Here is a 15,507-nt window from a genome sequence, read left to right as displayed (position 1 = left end):
CCCCAGAAGAGTCCACACTGTGAGTACACCCAGGAGGAGCCTTTCCTTGAGAAACCTCTTTCTTTTCTGTTTGATATTAGGGCCAAACTTTGGAAACCAGGATTAAGGAACTCTTTGTTGGCCAAGGATTGGAGCATTTTTTATAATAGGTTTGAAACTTTCTGTTGGCCACGTTCTTTTTACATTGCTTTGTAGCATAAGGGTCTCTGAAGGGATAAAGACTTAGATTAGGTTTGAACTTTGATTTGGTGGAACGCCAGTGTAGGTGATGGGCATCTGAGAAATATTCCACATTGTATTGACCCATTCATGACACTGTTAACAGGATCTTCCTTTTTCATTTGTAGAGGTTCCCCAACTTCTTATAAGCGCTTGTTCCATCCCCATTCTTGACCTAAAAGTAAATGGAATCACTTATTAAAATCAAAATGACCTTTTGTCAAGTTTCATTCCTCGGCTTTCTGTTAGGCAGAAACCTGTGCAGTTCCCTTAGTGACCACTGCAAAAGGCTTAGAACTACAGGTGTTGGCAGTAAACCCAATTGGTAGCAGTCTGTACCACCCAGATTTACCTGGTAGCTGTGGCTGAGCAGCCAGACTTCTCTCAAGAAGAGTTAGACAGTATATAGAGTATACAAGCTAGGTACCAAAATACAGTAGCACAAGCAAACACTGACCAGAGCATGGGTATAAAAGTATATAATTGTTTATTTAAAAACACACTTTGTAAAATACACTAACACTAATATGGCAAGCAAGTTCAAATACAGTCACTATTAATATATATACATCCCTGATCACTTATTGAACAAGTCTCAGTTAAAACACCACTTATTTTCAGACCGAGGTGAGCGCTTAACCTAAGATGGCACTCCAATTAGTTGGTTAAAAAGGGAGGGAAAAGGGCAGATTTAGGAACATACACAATACCAACTCTTTAAGAGAACCAGAGCAAGTCAGAAAAGGCAGAGTCCACTGAGGAGCAAGAAAGTCATAGGCCAGGCCCACTCTTGGAGAGAGCAAGGCGGAATGTGACCAAGATCACACAGTTGAATAGTACTTTTCAAGAGTCTTTGCAAAGAGTTCAAAAAGGATTGAATCAAGTCAGGAAAAGTTAGTTAGGAGGTCCCAAGTCACCCCAGGATAGAAAGTCAAGGATTTACGGGACACCTTGGACAGTCTGTTGCAAGAGAGACCAGGCGGGACACAGTACCTGAAATGGTGAGAAAGCTCCAGCGGGGGCAGTTGTTCCTGGCAGCGGGTGCAAGTCAGTGGGGAAGAGAAGATCTCGACGTGGAGGAAAGCTGGAGGTCGTTGCACTGCCAGGGAAGAAACCAGCCGCAGAGTTTCCCGGTTAAAAGGTACTACCCTTTTATTCGCGGTAGTGGTGAAGCGTGGCTATCCGGCCGCCGGGGTGCTTGGCACGGGCGATTCGACCAAGAGATGACCCAGGAAGGCGAAAAAGAGGGCAAACTGGTTATCTCCACCAGTTCAGAGGAAGAAGACTCTCCGGAATGAAGATCTTCTCTGTCGTTGGGAAGTGGTGAGACGATTCAGCAGGGCTCCACCGGTGGTGTCGTCGTTGCAGCTTGGCTCAGCTTCTCCCTCTTCGGATTCTTTGGTCCTGTGGCGACTTCTGAAGTTCCAGTCCCCAAAGCCCTGCTTTTATGCAGAAAACCCCATTCATCAGTCCTAGCTGTCATTCAAACATGCTAAGTGGTGAGCCGGCGGTAAGTGGTGAGCCGGCGGCTCACCACTGGGCCAATCACACAAGAATGCGACTTGAGTTGCCGAGGCAACTCAGTCCAGGGTGCCTAAACCCCCCTCCCACACATCCTGTAGACCCAGACGGAGTGGAACCACTTTTGGAGGCTTTGCCAAAAAGTGGAACCAAAGGGCGCGACTTCGGTTGGAGTTACAGAGGCGAACACAAACGCCATTTTAAAACCGAGTCCTGGCAAAAAGACCCAACCGGGGAATAAATATTAAATAAATAACCCAGCGGCATCTTTAACATTGCACCAAAAAGTGGTGCATTTAAAATGAATGGGAAAACCACTGCCACCAGCCAGAAACTCGACGAGGGGGAACGCACAGTGCCCCCTCGAAAAACAGACCTAGGGGCAATCTAATTACCCCTACCAATACTTCCACAATATGATGGTTTGGACTGCTTCTGTTCCCATTTTAAGACTATTAAAGTCAATGGTGACTTTACATGCCCTGGGAGACAGTAGTCCGTCCCAGGGTAGGGAGTCTATGTTTGGGGGTCACTATGACACCCCTGAGTTACTGCACTGAGGGTGCTGTGTAACACACGTACCAAAAACCACATGAAACCCTATGGAGTAAAAGACACCATAGCCCATAAAACACATTACAAAGTCAAAGGATATCTCAAATCATGTCTAAGAGTGGGAGAAAGAGTCTCACTCTTAGCAGGAGAAAAAAATAAACCCCAAAAATCCAGCAAAGCTGCTGGGGGACTCACTAGGGTTGGGAAATTAGCCTTAACAGAGAATTATCCCTAACACTTTCCTACATGGAATGGCTGTGCAGTGTGCCACCACCCGCGTAGCCCCTATACACCCCTACCATACCAAAGCCATGACACAAGTGGTTATTACTTTGATCCAAAGTAGGACGTAGCCCTTTAATAGTCATACGGAATACTGGTCAATGTGTTAGTGAAGTGAGGAACCTCACTGGCCGTTTAAGATGGGCCTCACAGTTGGAAAGTACTTTTATTAGCTAGAATTGCACTAACCAGAACGTTGGCCTTGCTTACCAGAATAAGATTGGAGAGAACAATCCGCAAAATGGCTTCTAACAGAGCAACACTGGCTCTGTTTGCCTATTGTGGAACTCTTGCATGCATGCGTAAGACATGCAGTGAATGTAATATAATGGATCTGCCTTGTATATACTTATAATAGTTTGTTCGATTCAGGAGACCCACACGAATCAAATTGACACACCTGAGGCACAGTTTCAATTAGCAAAAACCCAATCCTGCATTGCATTAGTGAGAGAAATGATGCAGATATGCAGGCTCTCAAGTGGCACCCAGGATGCAAGGGCATATAAAAGAAAGCCCAAATAGCACATTAGTGTGGGTGTCTGGATAATTAGACCGGTCAAGTACGGAGGCAGCTAAAGACTAAGGACATTGGAGGTGACTGCAAGAACAAAGATGTGGTGGAGCTAAGAAAGAGATGATGAGCAGGTGCTGAGGAGGAGGTGGTGCAGACAGGACCAAAAGAGGTGGGGGTGAATAGAGAAGTGAAGGAGGAAGCAAAGGTACTAAAAAGCCCAGAGGAGGTAGTGAAGGGAATAGTTGGAGAAGAGTAGAAAATTGGGAAAGACTTAATGGGTGGAGAAGATCTACAGGTTGTGTGAAGGGAGGGGTTAAGAGCATGTGGCATCGAGGAGGCCAAGCAGAAAATTCCTAGGCCAGACTAGAGGACTGATACTCAGAACAAGGCCCCTTTTGTATGAACTGATGGTGGGGCAACATGGCTAGTCGCCATGGGCTCTGGGAAGGTCTGGGCTCCAGCAAGCATCTTACAGTGCCTCAGTCCCAGCCTACCTTTGGTACAGACTCAACCATCCTGCTATTCACAACCAAAGGTGGACGTGTTTATTGGCAAGAACCTTGGGACCTCATGCTGATACAACTGAGGTCCTCGTGAACTTGTGTTGACAACCACTTATCCAGAATCGATAACCCAAAGGACAGTGGCCCTACTTCGGAGCCCACAATCCTGAAGCAAAAGTGATCTCGGACTTTGAGAACTGCTTGCTGATTGAGTGGTACCGTGGAGAGACCAGGAAAGACTTTCAAAAGCCATTATTTTGTATTTTTGTCAGCCTTAGATGTCAAGAGATTTAGAGCAATCTGTCATCCTGACCTCTGCCTTGGAACTTGTTGTGTTTGAGCTACTTGTGAGCCTGGTAAGAAGAGACTGAGATGGGCGGATGCGGGGGATGGAGGGGGTTGTGGCTTGCATGCGGTGGGAGAGATGCTAGCCACAGGGAGAAGCTATCTCTCGTTAGTTTCAGTTTTTCTTTCTGTCCCTTCCTGAGCCATTCAAATCCTTGTTTGAGAACCTCATGCTGGCCTGGTTTTATTGTCCCATGAGTGCCTGCTGACACTGCCTAAGTTAGTCGAATAATGCATAATCAACCTACTGATTTGTTAAACATCTCGACACAAGTCAAATGCTAGATGTGATTTTCCTGAATCCCCTCCCAACCTTTCTTATTTTGCTGCCCTATGAAAAGAGTTATTGAGCAAAACCCCCACAGACCCCACTACAGATATATCAATATAAACACATATTTCTTCAAACATATTTCATATATTTGTTTTCCTATCTTTTTTCATCTCTTGACATGGGGTGTCTGTGTTTTTCCAATATTTTCTTGGACCAGGCATTCTCCTCCTTTAGTAACCACAAAGTAGAGTTAGAAGGCGGATGCCTCCCGTTTGCGCCTCAATATTATAACACTTAGAAAACAGAAGGCTAGATAATTACAAAGTTATTCCTGTTGCTGAATCCCTAGCACAAAGTTAAATGACCCTATCTGTGAATGATCTCGTATCGCATGCTTGTAGGCCCTAGTTAGAGCTGCTGGGCCGAATACAAGGGATGTCGAGATCCTGACCCTATCCTCTCTAAAACACTTTCCTAGTATCTAAAAGTGCACACAACATGGAGGTCAGTATTTAGTGTTTAATCTTTCTGCCCCCACGGCGTGTGTCTTATCATTAAAAACAACAAAGATGGTTCTATGACCAGTGGTCAATAGAATTGTTTAAAACAATTCCTCTTTCACCACTATACTGTAATGGGGAGCGAATCTGTGTTGATAACTGTATCGATTTCTTTTAACAAGCCCTCTTTTTTCTTTATAAGGGAATTGGAGTCTGGGTTATCACCAGACTGCTTAAACAGTCAACCGGTTTCAGCGGGATTCTCAAGTGGCCGCTTTCTTCAGGACGAATACTTATTTTAATTCTGGTATTCTCAAAAATATCTTCGATATTATGAAGTATTGGAGGGTGTCTTCCAGGGTCCAGACTGGATATAGTGGAAGTGTTCCTGATCCTGTTTGGACAAAAACAAGAGAGACAAGTGGGGCTATCGTCAGTCTCAAGTACTGTTAAAACCTATAAAAGAAGGAATTGTTTTGTACGAGATGTGTGGTTCATATACTAATTATCCACAATGGAGTGGACCCCAAGGTCAGCCTGGCGTCATTTGGAGCTCTCACAGCACTGTTCGAGTGCGACGCGGTCACTTAATTATCACATCTACATTCCGCACATGATCGTACAATATACGACCAGCAGCAAGCGAAGCTGCCAAAGCTGCCACGACCTAGTGCTGTCCAACTACAACTCCCAGGTAACTTTTAGCCATAGCTGTAGTTCGCTAGCGATCACGTGCTCGTGACGCAGCGATATATACAAACACTGCACAAGATGGCGCGGTACCGGATCGCACTAACAGAAGCGGCTAGAACCAGGAATCAGAGGTAAGCGTCTGCGATGGCGTTCTGTTTAATATACGCTACTGGTTACCTATGCGCTCTGACTGCTATGCAGAGCCGCAGCATGCACTCACATGCATTAGTAGATATCATTGACTGAATGGGAGCACCTAGCACGCTCAACTGTGGCCTCACTGTTCCACCAGTTCGTTCTGGATTAAGTGATAAATCGAAACATAGGAAACATCCAAACTAACACTCGTGATGGCGTTCTGCTTCACTGGTACACGCTATGTCTTACCAATGCGCTCTGACTGCTATGCAGAGCTGCAGCACGCACTCACATGCAATAGTATATACAATTTCTGACTGTACAGGAGCAACCGAGAACTATTAACTGTGGCTGCACTGTTCCACCGGTTCGCTCTGGGATTAAGTGATAAAACGAAACATAGGAAACATCCTAACTGGCAGATGGATTTAGTCCATACGATTAGGGAAACACTAGGCAATTTTTTCAAACTGTGCTGCAGCACAGCAAATGTATACATATCGACCAACTGCATGTAGACAGTCAAGAATGTCCAGAGGAATAGCACATTATGCTCGTCTATTCCTGTCTCCAACATAGGGTGCATAACGCAGGAGAGAAGAGAGAACCACACATCTCGTACAAAACTGAACGATGAAGGCATTATCATAGATGCATGGCAGACTATATGATCTAGGATCCTGTCATATAGAGGTAAGGAGAAAGCGATCTCGACTAAACAGATCCATTAGGAACATAAGAATTCCTTCTTTTATAGGTTTTAACAGTAGCCCCACTTGTCTCTCTTGTTTTTGTCCATACAGGATCAGGAACACTTCCACTATATCCAGTCTGGACCTGGAAGACACCCTCCAATACTTCTCAAAAATATCTTCAATATTATGAATACCAGAATTAAAATAAGTATTCGTCCTGAAGAAAGCGGCCACTTGAGAATCCCGCTGAAACCGGTTGACTGTTTAAGCAGTCTGGCTGATAACCCAGACTCCAATTCCCTTATAAAGAAAAAAGAGGGCTCGTTAAAAGAAATCGATACAGTTATCAACACAGATTCGCTCCCCATTACAGTATAGTGGTGAAAGAGGAATCGTTTTAAACAATTCTATTGACCACTGGTCATAGAACCATCTTTGTTGTTTTTAATGATAAGACACACGCCGTGGGGGCAGAAAGATTAAACCCTAAATACCGACCTCCATGTTGTGTGCACTTTTAGATACTAGGAAAGTGTTTTAGAGAGGATAGGGTCAGGACCTCGACATCCCTTGTAGTCGGCCCAGCAGCTCTAACTAGGGCCTACAAACATTCGATACGAGATCATTCTCAGATAGGGTCATTTAACTTTGTGCTAGGGATTCATTCTCCTCCTTTAGCCACTGGCCTGTGGCCATATTGTGTCCCACTCGGGAGCTACGTTCATCATTCTTCCTTTGATCCACAATGTCCCTAAGAAAATGTCTAACCTTGTTGGAGTAGTGCTATTGTTATCCATGAAAATTCAAAGATGGTGCAAAGGGGTTTCCCCATCTATATTGCGTGTTCTTCTCTTTGAGCCACTAGTTAGAAGGCAGAATTCCCTGCTCTTTGCCAAAGTTGGCATAGTCTGGTCCTGAAAATATGCATTTAATAACCATCATAATCTACTTCTTCAATCTTTATTTCGTCTAAGATGGCTATCTATTCATTGTAGTAGTAGCACACTTGACTATTTATCTGGGGCCCTTAGCATTTCCTCCACCTCTGTGGTCTCTGTAAAAGACGACAACGTCACTGTTAGCCTCTGTGGCTGCCTTGTCAGTTTCTTTTAGTGATTCTCTGTCTTGCTTGCCCGGGAGGCATAGCTTGCATCTTCACCTTCACCACCAGTTTCCTTTGTTACATTTCCAGTTTCATCAGCCTAGCTTTGTATTTCGTATCCATTAGGTTCACTGATAATTGTTTTTATTTCACAGTCTCAATTATATCACCTTCTGCACTACACCAAGTATTTCTCACAGACCCTTGCTTCTAATTTCTTCAAAGATATCTTTGATATCTTGCATTATGGATACTTTTGAGTATCTTTCTTGGCTTATCCCCTTTGCTTGTTGCAACCCTCCCAAAGCATTGGAGCTTTTCAAGCTCTTGCAGTATGTATCCTGTGGCTTGCAAGCATGTGGCCGCTTCTTTGGATTAATGATAGCCATATGTATTCAAAGTTGCACCTTGCCAATCCACACCTCAGCACCTTCTTCTCCTTACTTTCCTTCAGACTCAGTGCATTCTGAAACTGTGTAGGTTACTCTGCTGCAAACATTGCAATCTTGGGGACCCATGCTGCTTCTAGCATGAAATTAGGTGAACAGAATCTGCAATGACCAGTTCCATGCAATTCCCCTGTGTTCCAGGCGCTTAAGTCAGATTCCACATTTTTAACCTTCCAACCTGCCTCTTCTGTGCTCCATTCCTTGCCAGAGCAGATCCCATGAAACCAGTTTCTTGCCCTCTGTATCTGCATGTAAATCTTTGACATTGACCTAGAGCCATCAGTGCACAACGGAATAGTCAGCCTATGCCAGGGGGTCATCACTTGGGTGGCCCTGCTGAGAGACTTTGGGCTAGAGGACATCTGGAGGCAGCAACACCAGAATGATGAGCACGACTCACATTATGCCACCCTGTATAACCTGTACACGAGACGGGTGCCCTTTTAGATGCTCCAGGCCAAGGCGGAGCCGGATGGGAGGATGATAGTGCTGCTTGGGCTGCTAGAGAACAGGGAAATAAACATCATAAATGCATACGCCCCCAACCAAGACACAGCGGCCTATTTTAGGACACCATATAGTAAAATCAGCCCCCATGTAGGAGGCGCGATCATCTGGGGAGAGGACTTTAACTGCACGCTAAACCCCATAATGGATAGGTCGGATACAAAATTAGATAAACCAACCCCCGCCGCGTAAACGCTACAGACACTGCTGAGAGACTTTGGGCTAGAAGTCATCTGGAGGCAGCAACACCCGAATGATGAGCACTACTCACATTATGCCACCCCGTATAACCTGTACACGAGACTGGACTACATGTTCGCCGCCTCAGAACTTTTTGGGGAAATGATGGGCTCAGAATACAAGGCGAGAATATTATCGGACCATTCCCCTCTGGTCCTGGAGTGGCGATATCAGCCTCCCAGAGCTAGAATCTCAACATGGAGGCTTCGAGCCGAGGCTCTGAAGGATACAGTATTTCTAGAGGACCTAAGGGAGGAGATTATTGGGTACTTCGACAATAATACACAGGTAGTGTGAAGTCAGAAGGAACCCTATGGGAGGCCTTCAAGGTGGTAGTGAGGGGGGCGGCCATATCTAAATCTAGAGGGCTCCAAGGGGGCATAGAGCGGGAGTTAAAGGAGACAGAAAAGAAAATTGAATAAATTATGAAAAAGAGGCGGTACTTCACAGGGGGACGCCGAACAAGCAAGCCAACTACAACAAGCTAGTGGAGGGCTCTGGGAGAGGATATGTAATCTGAATTACAAAATAATATATTGAAAGGCAACATGCGGGGGGGGACAAACCGGGGAGACTACTAGCATTGCTATACAAAAACGAGACGCCAAGATCAGTAATTAGGGAGAGAACGGGAGAAGTAGGCCAGGTCTGGAACACCCAGGAGAGAGTGAACAAGGGTTTCCTCAGATTTTACAAACGCCTTTATGAAGACGCAGGGGAGACTACAGACCGGGTGATTCAGGAGACGCTGGAAGATATAGGATTACCTAAATTAATTAGAAAGGGAGAACCTGGATGCCCCAATCACAATGGAGGACTTAGAGTCAGTGATATTGCATCTACCCACGAGCAAAGCCCCGGGGTCCGATGGCCTCCCCAGTGAATTCTATAAAACATATAGACAAGAAGTGTACCCCCCCCCCCCCCGCCACTGGCAATGCTAAATGAGGCCTTTGAGAAGGGAAGATTGCCAGGATCCCAGAGAGAGGCAGTAATTATTCCGCTCCTCAAACCCGATAAGCCATGCACGGAATATGGGTCGTACAGACCCGTATCCATGTTAAACCAGGATAGCAAAACCCTCACGGCTGTGTTGGCGAACCGATTCAAAAGGGTAATAAAACAAACTCCTACACCCCGATCAAACCGGCTATGTCCCAGGCAGAAGCATATCCGATAACCACAGGAGACTCCACCATATCATAGAACAGGCAGAGGGTGACCCAAGTGAAATAGCAAAAGTCTCGTTAGATGCGGTAAAAGCGTTTGACTCAGTGCGATGACTTTGGATGATGGCGGCCTTGAAAGAATATGGGATGGGACCAGGGTACCTGCGGTGGGTGAAAATGGTCTAAAATTCCCCTACAGCCAAGTCAAAACGGGATCGATAATCTCAGATAAATGGTAACTTAGCAGAGGCACGAAACAGGACTGCCCACGGTCCCCCATGCTGTATATCCTTGCACTACAACCACTAGCAATCTGTCTGAGACAGCAGTATGGAGAAATAGGGGTCCACACGAAGGGAGGACCGCATCTGATATCATTGTACGCGGATGATATGCTGCTATACCTGCGCTTCCCAGAGGAAAACTGGGAATATATCTTGGAATTGGAATTGATAGAGCGCTCTGCGACTCTTTGGGGCATAGCGGTGAACCCCAAAAAGTCATGCATGTCCCCCCTGGGGAGATACATGGGAGTCCCACAGGAGAACCTACCTATCCTGCAAATACCTTGGCAGACCAGAACATTTAGATACCTGGGGATCAATATATACCATACAATCACAGATGAATATAAACATAACACTGAGAAGGCAGTGGAAGGCAACAAGAACAGCATGGGGTTCTGGGCGAAGCTCCCCCTGGCCATGGTGGGTAGGGCGGCCCTGCTCAAGATGGTGGTCCTGCCCAGACTATTACATTTCTTTACAAATATCCCATATATGCTGCCCAAACGCTTCTTTACTTTTCCAGAGCTTATGCAGGGGCTTCCTATGGCACAACTCTAGAAACAGAGTAGCCCTACGGAAATTGCAGAACACGTATGATAGAGGGGGTATAAACATGCCGAATTTCGAGATATACCACCTGGTGGGGCAGCTACAATACGTCGCAAGGTGGTTGTCGGAAGACGAGACAGCAAAATCTAGACTGCTGAGGAGTGACTGCGACCCTTACTTCCTAAAAGAACTGAAATGGCTACCTAAACCAGAGCTGCGGGGGTGATTGAGATTGCTGGAACTGGGCTGGAAGACATGGCGCAAAGCGTGCCGAGTTGCGGGAAACCCAACCCCATGCTCCCCGCAGGTGCCACTAGTGACACTTTGCGGAGGGGACGAGCAACTGAAGAAAGGGATCTGTAAATACTGGGAATCGGTGGGCCTGGCAACCATAGGAGAAATATGGCAAGAGGGGAATGCACTAGACTTCCAAACACTAGTGGAAGGAACCGGGGTACATACAGGGCAATACATCACATATACTAGAATAATCAAAGGAGTGGGGGAAACGTGGTCCGGGGTAGCATTGGTAGAACAACCTGACACTGTCATTGAAATAATGTATGATATCTCGGAGGGAGAGCACGAAATATCCCAAATTTATGAACTGCTGATGTCCAGAGTGGGTAAGGAGGTACTCAAACTGAGGCAGGATTGGGGAGGAGGAAGCGGGAGAATCTATGCAAGACGCGCAATGGTAAAGAGCCCAGAGATGATATAAAAGCTGTTAGGAATGCGAGGCTTCAGCAGATTCAGTTATACGTCACCCATAGGGCATACATGACCCCCGGTAAAATCGCCAGGTTCTGGAGCGCAGCAGTACAAAAATGTCCCAAGTGCGGGGAGGTGGATGCTGGGATGATCCACATGTTCTGGGCGTGCCCAGAGGTGTTAAAATTCTGGGAGGAAGTCAAACAACGCCTATCCGAAAAGGAAATTAAGCTAGATGTGGAATCGGTATGGGCATGCATGTTGGGGGGGATTTACCAGACCACGCAATCTAAACATATTTGTAAACTTAAAGACATGGCCTACATTTTGGCTAAAAGCAGAATTGCTATGGGCTGGAAAGCAGCCCACAGACCCAGATTAGAGGTGTGGTGGAATGATCTCCTGAAATGGGCAGATGCTGAGACAGCAGCATGGTATGAGGCAGCTAGTAGAGGAGCGGAGGAGGAAGTGGGACCCCTGGTAGCATGGAGACAAATGGTGGCCACACTGTTGGGATCCTCCCTTACTGAATCCAGTGAACGAGAACGGTGAAGGGGATTAACCCCAAGAGAAAAGAAATCCGAGGTACTGAAGTGGAAGCTCGAGTTAAATGGGAGGGAGGGGGGAAAACAGCAATAAACGACATGTAAATGTAAGATAAGAAACTTGTAAACGAAAATGTCTGACGTGCTGGTTATGTTTGATGTGTTGTAAAAATTAATAAAAGTTGTTCTTTTCTAATAATTGCACTAACAACCGGTCTGGCCAGACCAGGAGGTGTTATGGCTACCTAACTCCCCACCAACCCCCCCCCCCCTACAAGCTCCTGGATCACGTTTGTATTTGGGGTATGCATCATTAATGGAAGTCATCACTCCTGCAGTGATCACTTTTCTTCTTTCCTCCCACCTCTCTCACTCTACCCCTCAGTTTAAGCGGACTCCAACACTGCCACCTACTTTCACGGTCATTCGACCCATGGAGCGTTTGTCAGTGGAGGCTTTCGCCGCTACCTTATCTCCTCCTTCTGCACCTTTGGCTGACTCACATCCTGATGCAGCCGATTTCCAACCTTCATCTTTCTATCTCTGACACTCTTGATGTGTTTGCCCCTGTCTCGAGGATCCACTTGAATCCCAAATCCAAGTGCAACTCCTGGTACGACACTGACCTAGTCACTGTTAAACGCAAGTGTAGGGTGGCGAAGAGGAAATGGAGGGCAACAGGTGCACCCTTGGACAAACTGGCCTGCCGCCTGCTCCTAAGGCAGTACACACTCTCAGTCCTCTCAAGAAGAGAGCACACATCCAAGCCTGCGTCCCTGCGACATCTAACAACTCAGCCAAACTCTTCAATATCTGCAAGGAGCTGGCCAATCCTGCTGCAGTCTCTACCTCTCCTGTTCCCTGCGAGGCCCTCTTTACGGCCTTGGCTTCTCATTTCACCACTAAAACTCAGGACATCCACTCTCTTCCTCCTCCTCCTCCTCTTCTTCTTCCTCCACTCCTGGCCTTCTTGTGGCCACCTCTCCTCCTTTCTTCCTTCCCTTCTCTTCCTTTCCCCATTCACCCCTGACAACGTTTCTAGACAAGTCCGATCTACGAAAGTCCCGTCAAAGCAGGTTCGTCCCTGTTCTTCCAGAACCATCAAGAACCACATCGACACCCTTGCTCCACCCTTGGCCAATTTCTGCAATCACTTTTTTGCCACTGGAACCTTCCCCTCCCCCTGAAGCACTCCCTTGTGCACCTCCTCTTAAGGAAGCCTTCTGCCGATCCGTCCTCTCAGGCTAACTATCGCCCGATCTCCACTACTCCTTTCCTGGGCAAACTCTTGGAAAAGTTGGCCATCTCCCATCTTAACCTTCATACTGAATATGTTGGTTATCTCCATGACCATCAGTCTGGCTTCAGAGTGTCCAGAAGCACAGAAACACCTCTCCTGAACATCCATGAAGGCCTGCTCTCCAACCTTGATTCTAACCTTTCTTCTATCCTCATTCTCCTCAATCTTTCTTCTGCTTTCGACACAGTTAACCATGCCATCCTGCTCAATTGCCTCCGTGATAACCTGGGTATCACTGATCAGCCCTGGCATAGTTGACCTCTTTTCTCACTGACCGACACTCTTGGGTCCAACTGGGGTCATTCCTCTCTTCTTTATCTCTCTATACCTGTGGTGTTCCCAAGGGGTGTAACCTGTCTCCCTGGCTGTTGAACCAATACCTGGCACATCTTGCCCACCACATCGCTGCTCCCGACTCCAACTTTCCGTGTTATGCAGATGACAACCAGCTCTTTCAGGCTTCCCTTGGCCACCTCTACTCCTTCTCTCATTCCTGACTGTCTGACTGCAATCCAGGAGTGATGTGCCACCAATGATTTCTGCCTTAATGCCAGGGAGACAGAGATCCTCCTCATTGGAACACCAGCTCCCCCCCCCCTTCCTCTTGTCTCTCTGGCCGCCCACTTTGGGTTCTCTTCATGCTCCTACCTATGAGGCCAAGAACCTTGGGGTCATCTTCGACTCCACCCACTCCTTCTCGCCTCACATCTCTGACGTCTCTAAGAAGTCAAATTATTAGCTGCACCTTCTCAGAGGTATTCTTGCTTTTCTACCTTCCCCCAGAAACTCGCTGTCTCCAGAGCTATGGTCCTCTCAAGGCTGGACTACTGCAACAGCCTCTTTCTAAATCTTTCTGCCTCTACTCTGTCCTCTACAACTTCACCAGAAAAGAAATCCAAGACTTGTCCTTGGCCTCAAGCCCAGGGATCGTATCTCTCCAGCCCTGAAATCTCTTTATCAGCGCCCAGTGGTGACTAGGATCAAATTCAAGACCCTCTGCGTTGTCTACAAGGATTTCTGGGGCCTGGGACTGCACTACCTCCAACTCTCTTCCTAAGTGTATCTCTTCTCCGCTCATCCACCCCCAACTCTCTGAGGGTCAGTCGATTTTCCAAGAAGAGTGTTGGGGGCAGATCTAGAGTGAGGCCCCAGCTGAAGAAAGAACAGCCTACCTGCCTCTCTCAAACTTGACCAGAACCATCTCCGGTTCCAGAAGCAACTCTAGACCTTCCTCTTTTTCATTTTTTCTCAGCCTCTCCCCTGCTGATGAACCGTCTGTTCCATGCACTGGTCACCTGGCCACCCTCTGAACTTGGGCCTAGGTCCGTGCCTGTCTAGTAACACCACACACTGCCTCTTGGCTCCCCCAGAACTTGTCGTCTGTATCTGTAACCCTACAGTCGCCTCCCTGCACTGAAGAGCCACCTGCCGGCTGCACTTTAGATTACCTGCAGTTCTCCAACCCCCCCCCCCCCGCCACCTCCTCACAATTCTCCCCTTCCCTGCGCTTGCGTGATCTGAATGACACAAGGCCTAGTAAGATCGTGGTTTTGTCCTCACTGGTTCCCCCTCCTTGCCTTGTCGTGCCTAGAAACACTTGTGTACAGGCGCGTTATAAATGCCATGTATCAGTGCACTGTCCAACTTCGCTCAGCAGCCTCTTCAACGCCTTCAGTTTTTCTACCACCTTGGATGCCTCACTGCCCTTTTTAATAGGAGCCAGGGACAAGTGTACTTACTCTATATGCTTGTCCACCCGTTCTCACCTTTTTTCATGGGGCTCACCACCTGGGGTACCATCTGCGCATTTACCTTCAATGGGGCATTGATTTCCACAATCAAGCCATGATAGATGGGTACTGATCTCTGCTTCCTTGTGGTCTCTGCAACTATCTCCCATCGCAATGCTCAGTACATCCATGCCTGGCTTTTCTCTGCAAAATTCTGGGGCATTCCACACATAGCAAACCACACTGGGGCAAACCACACATAGCCTCGCACAGCAGCACATGACAAATCCCAACCGTAATATCACACCTGCACTCGGCGAATGGTGTAAACCGAACTGTAGCTGTCAAAAGCACATCACAGCTCTCTTGTGCTTTTTCCCCTCTCAATCCTACTAACTTACCCTTCCCTCTTGCTTTTCAGATCCACCAAAGCACCAGGGGACCACTCCAGTGGTGATAGTGCGTGGTATAAATATCCTTTAACATAACATAATATAACCTCTTCCTGGGCAGCCGTGCACCATTGGAGCAAACTCATTTTGCAAAGGTGGTTGTAAATTGATGTAGGCCACAAGCTTAGCTGGGACCCGCAGGATCCAAGGTATCGGGTTTCCACTGTGTGTACACCACTGATCTTTCGGACTTAATGGAAACAATTTCTACCACATAAAAGGAA

The 15,507-nt window shown here is 47.0% G+C and overlaps 1 protein-coding gene across 3 annotated transcripts in view; it reads left to right on the top strand.

The window, feature by feature from the left end:
- The window catches only part of BPNT1 (3'(2'), 5'-bisphosphate nucleotidase 1), a 756,164-nt gene that overhangs the window by 227,978 nt on the left and 512,679 nt on the right, over positions 1-15,507 (top strand). The window lies entirely within an intron of this gene.

The sequence above is a fragment of the Ambystoma mexicanum genome, chromosome 4q (genome assembly GCF_040938575.1).
Source record: "Ambystoma mexicanum isolate Mex_15411 chromosome 4q, UKY_AmexF1_1, whole genome shotgun sequence".
Classification (NCBI taxonomy): domain Eukaryota; kingdom Metazoa; phylum Chordata; class Amphibia; order Caudata; family Ambystomatidae; genus Ambystoma; species Ambystoma mexicanum.
Note: the sequence above shows the minus strand (reverse complement) of the source record. Positions and strands in the feature narration are given on the sequence as shown.